The 7,118-nt window shown below is 39.2% G+C and overlaps 1 long non-coding RNA gene across 1 annotated transcript; it reads right to left on the bottom strand.

Moving 5' to 3' along the window:
• Window positions 1–220: 220 nt before the first annotated feature.
• LOC121947874 lies at window positions 221–5,051 on the bottom strand. The gene is made up of 3 exons (XR_006106116.1): window positions 5,020–5,051; window positions 3,055–3,156; window positions 221–285 (listed from the first exon to the last, which is right to left on the bottom strand). It is a non-coding gene; the product is annotated as an uncharacterized LOC121947874 (long non-coding RNA).
• Between the last annotated feature and the right edge of the window lie 2,067 nt (window positions 5,052–7,118).

Here is a 7,118-nt window from a genome sequence, read left to right as displayed (position 1 = left end):
AGGAGAGGAAGCGAGGATGTACAAACTCAGAAATGAGAAGAGGGGAACAAAGTGCTTCAGACTTTGTGGCAGTTTGCTTGTGCACGCAGTGACATCTTTAAAGAGAGAGTTTTCTGAGTGTAGTGTGGGGGATTTTGACTGATCTGAACCCTGACCTCAACCCATTCAACACTATTTTGACGATTTGGTACAGTGAGTGCAGACAGACCTTATCATCCAACGCCGGCGTCTGACCTCAGTAATGTTCGTGTCCTTGCAGCCAGGCTACAAAATCTTGCAGAGAGCCTGAAACCAGAAAAGTTGAAGCTGTTTTAGCAATGTATTAAAACATATAGTATTAATCTCAATGAAGCAGTATGGATGTAATGTAGTGTATGGTTAGTTTATACTGATCTTGGCATCACAGAGGTGTGTAGTTTCTGTGTCTGTTTATTTCTTATCTATATAAAAGCCTCCTTTGTTCTGTGACTCAGAAAATAACAGGAAACCATGAACGACACGGCGCTGCACGGTCCTGATTGTCTTTTCCACCCCTGCTCCTCATCTTTGCACACAATCGAATACACAAACACACACACACAATACCCCCGCCATTCACACTCACACTGAAACACACAGTCAACAAAGACTTTCTCACTTTCTCCCCTTGGTCTCACATGTAAACACCCATACACAGACTGTGTGCTGTGGCGAGATGAACATCTCTCAACTGATATCATCCTTATATTCCCAAAGATCAGCTTCCTTAACGCCACACCTCGCACAATAGAGCGCCTGTCTGTGCACGAGATATGCCGTCTCTACGGTGATAGTTGCCAAGCAACGGCAGTGAAAACATCCTTTCTCTGATGCCAAAGTGCAGTGACCCCTGAGATGCAGTAGCATGCATGTGCACAAACACACACTGTGGATGCACAAAGAACAGCTACTGACAGATGCTCCGAAAACTTGGATGCAGTCAGAGTGACATTGAGGGAAAGGTTAGACTTAAACCAGCAGCTGGTTGTGTTGAACTTTTTGGATTAAAATTTAAAATTGAGTTGTGAAAAGGATAATCACATAACATTTGGGAGAACAGTATGACTGTGAAGATTAAAAGTGCTGGTCCATCGAGCTGCTAAGTGAAAAAAGTTATTTCACGCATCTGTGGCTCTAAAAGTAAAAGCTTGCTTTTTTTTGTTATAGTCAATGTTCATCAGTAGAAGACTTAAGCAACCATATTGGAGAATATTTGGTTCTTTGATAAAAAAAGTCAAGCCTGGTACAAAGTGCAAGCCCACATGAAACCCCACGTAAAGTACGCAACTATGACTTCCATTCAAAATTTTTGTTGGGAACCGTCATCAATCTCTTAAAATTCTGTCGCTACTAAAGGTAAACATTATGCTGAGAAACATGAGAAAATATTCTGCAATCTTAGTGAGTTCAAATTTTGGATTCTTGTTTAATCTTTAATAAATTAGGCCACTATGGCAACACGTTCTCAACTCCCTACAATCCAAAATATGAAGCTCTAGGCACGCCTCTAGCACAAGTTTTTGAATGTTTAGAGAAGGTGTTAATTTCGGCTTATTACACTGATAATGTCATTTCAAAATAAACTTCTGTGTTCACGGGAAATATAAGGCTGCCACCAAAACTACTTAAGTTGTGGCAAAAAATAAAAGATTGCGGTTTTGTGACATGGCAGAGCCCAAAAGCACAATTTCAGAGGCAGTAACTGAGAGTCCAATACCTATTAATCAAAAATCAAGGAGTCACAAATGAGGCAAACAGGCAGATAAAATTGAGGCGGAGCAGGCGAAATCTTTCAACAAATGACCAGGTGGGGTCAGGCAGGCGGACTAAAACAGACCGGAGAATGCTGGACAGCGAAGTGTGAAACTAGACAATCTGGCAGAGGACAAGTGAATCTGGGCTGATGAGGATAATGAGACGCAGGGAAACGCAGGTGTGGGGAGTGAGGTCATGCAGAAGAGGTGAGGGAGGCAGGATCTGCTATGACAGGAGAGTCAGTGATCAGGCAGGTGAATACAGGGCAAAAAAAACACATAAAAAATAATCACTATAATGGTGAATTTTCACTGTCAGAGCAGTAGCTTGTTACAAGTTAGGATGAGATTGTGTTTGACATATGTGAGCAATGTCACGTTAAGTTAACTACTTAATGTCATACTTAAAAAAATAGTTAAAAAACCTCAAAATTAACTTAATTAACTACTTTTACACGGGACACAAACAGTGGTCTCCTGAGTTTATTTGACCCAACAACAAAAACCTCCCTCCTATACTATTTTAATTGTCTGGGTCTTTATTCTACATCAGTGCTTTCGATGGGTTAATATCAGACATAGTTCAAAGCCTGGACCGTCTCACACAGATGTTGAAGGGTGCTTTGTGCGTCAGGATCAGATGCCTGCGGCTGCCGACCAAGCTGCCATTTGACGCCCTGGGAATGAGAACGGACGTCACAGTGTTTTGCTCCAGGTTGCAACAACAAATCACTGAATTTGTTACAGCTCTCATTCATGTCCTTGACAGCTTTAGCTCTTGGGTATAATAGTATTTGCAGCAAATTAAGGTTTCAAACTGAAGTAAAAACATGATTTCTCTGAAACAAAATTAAAATAATAAAAACTGATAGCCATAAAATAAACCTGCACTTCAGGAACCGGGGCCTCTTCCCAGTTTGCAACAGTATTACATCACCGCTCAAAGCAAACAAGCCAAAACACCAAAAAAGGGTGCTCTCATACATCTGAGGGCTGTAAAATGGCCTTTTATGCATTTAAACTGATCAGGTAAATGGAGCACAGCACAACTGCGTGAATGCTGGAACATAAACTGCTGAAAAGCTGTTTAAAGGGCAAACTGCTTCCCCCCAAACATCCACTAAAACATTATTTCATGCGCGCGCGCACACACACACACACACACACACACACACACACACACACACACACACACACACACACACACAGATAATCTAGACCGATGTATGCCACAGACAGACAGATGGAGACAAAGAGACCTGCACAGGTACTGATAACTCACATGAAAGCTTGAAACATCCACACGCACACCTCTGTGTTTGTTACCGTCTCCATGGTCCCTGCCCTTTGATCCTAAATGCAGCATCTTTGTTTACACCTGCGACTGAACATGATTAGATTAGTGTTATAGGGACGCTGTTGCATATTCTTGTTTAGTGTGACAGAGCAGTATGGTCGGCTTGTCTGTTTGGGTGTTTTTCCACAAGCTGCTGTTTATTTTCATGAGAATAAATTAGGTGCAAGATAGAGAGCAACATCATTAGCAGCCTGTGAATTCTCTCCTCCCTGATAGTTATTCACAATATCAAACCCGAAACCTTAAATGACACAAAAATTGTTCTTTTTTTTCTTTGCTTTTTGCTGCTCTAGATGCTGTTTCAAAGGCTTTCCATCCTGCCAAGTATAAACTTCCACAATAAACACTGAGTGTCACATATCTCATTATTTGAGACTGCAGGATGTAACACATATACTGAGAGAACATGAACCAACTTGTATGTGTGATGTGGGTAAGACCTCGAGATAACTATAGCCAACAGTTTTCAGAATCCATATTTGGCACGGCCGTTTTGAAGCTTTATCGACCTCCCACTGTGAGACAGTCCCTGCTCACTGTAAATTCTGCCTTTACTGTAATTTCAGTCCCACACTTCAGACATTATCTACGACAGGGGTGGCAAAACGTTTAGTTTTCATCAAGTTACACGGCAAGAGAAGCAGTAATTCTAGACCAGAAAAAGCTTGTTTGCTGTAAAAATTCATTTTATAACAAAATTACTACGCGAAACTCCTAAACAATTTAATGTTTGACATTACATTAGTTTAATTTTGTGCCCACATATTACAAAAATGACTTCTCTATCTTCTGTCTGTTCAGGTCCACCCCTATGTTTTTATCATCTAATAATCAAGCATTGTAGTCAAAGCAGGGATCTTGAATTACCTGCCTGAGGCAAGCAGAGTCAGTGACTTCTTTTAAATCACTTCTTAAAACCAATTTTTATAGACTTGCTTTAATGTGATGTCATCTTTTTATTTATTTATTTTTAAATTTATTTTACCTTTTTAATTTATATTTTATCTCCTTTGTTTCCCTTTACTTGTGGTTTTATTGCTTTTGTCATGTCTGTTGTTGGTTTATTTCTTTTTACAATAAGTCTAAACTACACTGTGTAAACAAAATTGTTACATTCATAGTGTTAAATGCAAAAAGCGTGCAGTTGAAACTGCAATATTTGACCCCACAGCCATCAAAGCATAAAAACATGCATTGTATTATTTCTGGATGTCATTCTGGGCTTTTGCCTTGGGATTTGTAATTTTTACTATTTTCCACCTGATGACGTCATTAAGAAAAAAACACTGTCACAATCAGTGTTGCTCAAAATCACTGACATATCCTAGGCTGCAATCATCAAAACAAAACAAAAAAAAATTACACTACATGTAGTATATTGAAAATAACAATAGATAATAATTAATTTCTTTGCATGTTTTTTATTTTTTTGTCTGAGAACATAGTGGCATCATGACAAAAACCTGGCATTTAAAGGGTTAAAATTTGGAAAATGTATGAATATATAGGGCTGTGGTTGTAATTAGCGATTTTTGTATCGCCTTTTTTTAAAAATATTTTGTTTAGATGTCTCAAATATGCACTCAATCCATAGCGATACTGATATCCTACAAAACAGCACTCTGCTATAAAGAGTAATGCTTGTAACATTACTCCTTTAACTCCCCAATGTTAGATGAAATTATTTAAGAGCAGGACATTTACAATTAACAGGCTGCTTATGGTTTACCTTATGTGTACAGTGTCCTAACTAGCCTAATCTGTTGGCATAACTGTTGTTTTGTAAATCTACTAATTTAGCGGGGGATAATCTATTAACGCTCTTAAGTGCACATGTTAATTTAGCTAAGATATGCTGATAATATATAAACAATTATTGAGACGTCTTACCCGTTAAAAGCATGGCTCTATTAGGTTAAAAGCGCATTACCAACTTTGCATTGCTGTAACTCCACTGCGCCGCTAGCATTTAACGCCACTTCCGGGAACTATTGCGATGTATCCCGCTATCGCTGTCCATTGGAGTAAACGGAGATGACGCAACTTAAATGGCTCTGGTCGCATCCAATCACTGACCGAGGCTAACGCGCCACTCCGAGCACGCTCAGTGACGCAATGAAGGCACAGTTTACCTGAACAGGTGCATACTGGGAGGCCTGGCTAACGTTGTCGGTGCTAAATGGAGTCGCTTGGTGAGTTTTTGAGGGACTTTTGCGTCAGTGAGGAGTATGAGGCCTTTCTGTCGTTTGGGACAATAACACCTGACGTGACCGCAGAGCCTCTTTCAGCTCAAAACATGTTTAGTTTGTGGAGCGTAGTGGAACTGGTTATACTGGGACAGCGCGGCTGAGTGGACTGGTTATATTTGGCACTGGGAATGACGCAGTAGAGAAGTTGGACTAGGAGCAGCATGAGGAGGACTTGACGGGGCTCGAGACTCACAGGGGGCCGTTCACACAGGTGAGTACAATAACACACTCTCACGGACGTAGACCACTAGGCTGCTTAGCAACGCAGCATTGTACTGTATAGTGTGTAAAACTGCGCAGTGTCTGTTTTTGCTTGTGTTTGTCGCCGCTGCCGCTGTGGCGCCAATATGTTCATACACTTCTGTGTTGTCGTTTTTTGGTGATGTTTTAGTTAGCAGTTGATTAAACAAAAAGGGTCAGAGGATTATTTAATGTACTGTTTATAACTTTAGTTATTGCTCCAGTTTTGCGTCTTTTTTGGCTCTTTGGAGTGAGGATATGCAGATGAAGATAGATGAATACTCATATGTAGTCCTATATGTGATAGTCAGTTGTATGCACAGGCTGCAAAGTGCAGCAACATTGAATTTACTGTTGATTTGGACATATTAGTCATGTTGTTGGTGTTGCTCCACTAGCCTACCCTACTTTTATGATGATATTTGATTTAATCTTGTAGTTTAAAGATGTTCTTTACTCGGAGTGCATTTGAAATTACCTACTTTTTTACTATTCAAGTACATTTTTACACAAGTACTTTACTTATACTGGAGTAAAATGTTGTAGACATGGGCATGGATTTTGGGGTTGATGCAGGGCAAACTTTTCCGTCAATATTTTTTCTCTCAGTTTAGCTCAGTTCAGTTTATTCACAGAGTCAAAAAAAATATAAAAACAACATGATTTTAAGTAAATTAGACATGTGAAATGGGACACCCTGATAAACCTAGTAAATAGGAGCCCAGACATTAAGAGACATAAAAAAATATAAAGTTCGTCCTGCAACCTAAATCTAATTGAATACTCAAAAGCATTCTGAATTACTCTAAGATCCTAATACAATACACGTAGACAATACATAGACACGTAGACAAATACTTAGAACATGTGCATTTGTTCATCCCAATTAAAACATCATCACCAGTATGGAGGAAATTACAGGTTTGATGCTCAAAATTTTCTGGTGAAAAACCTTCAAACCCCCAGTGTTGAAACAAAACCTACACCCTTGTGTTTATAGCTACCACATATTGTGTTAAAGCTGTGCACTTTCTGCTTCATTATATGTGTTTGTTACTGCAGTTGCTTTGCACTTTATATTGGTCTTACTGCTGTTGCTGCTGTTGGTTCTTTAAGAAGTGTCAGGCTTTTTAATTTATATAGTTTAATATTGCTTGATACAGCAGCAGCCTGTGTGTCTACTTTTCTTTATTGTCTGTCATTTTTGTTTAATTTACTGAGTTTTGTCTCTGCTGGTTAACTCCTCTGAGGAGAGTTGTTGTGCATTTATATTTGATAATAAGTTGTGTGCACAGGCTGCACACAGCTATTTAGAAAAAAACCCTTGAATTTATTTTTGGTTTGCACATCTGGGCTCTTGTTGCTGATGTGGTTGCGGTATTGTTCACGTTGACATTTTACATTTTAACTGACCTATTTTTTTTTACTTCAAGTACATTTAGTGTGGCAGTACTTTTTACAGTATTCTAGTACTCTCCTACATCCTTGATTTTCACACTA

This window comes from Plectropomus leopardus, chromosome 9, assembly GCF_008729295.1.
Source record: "Plectropomus leopardus isolate mb chromosome 9, YSFRI_Pleo_2.0, whole genome shotgun sequence".
Classification (NCBI taxonomy): domain Eukaryota; kingdom Metazoa; phylum Chordata; class Actinopteri; order Perciformes; family Serranidae; genus Plectropomus; species Plectropomus leopardus.
This window is presented reverse-complemented; position numbering and strand designations above follow the sequence as displayed.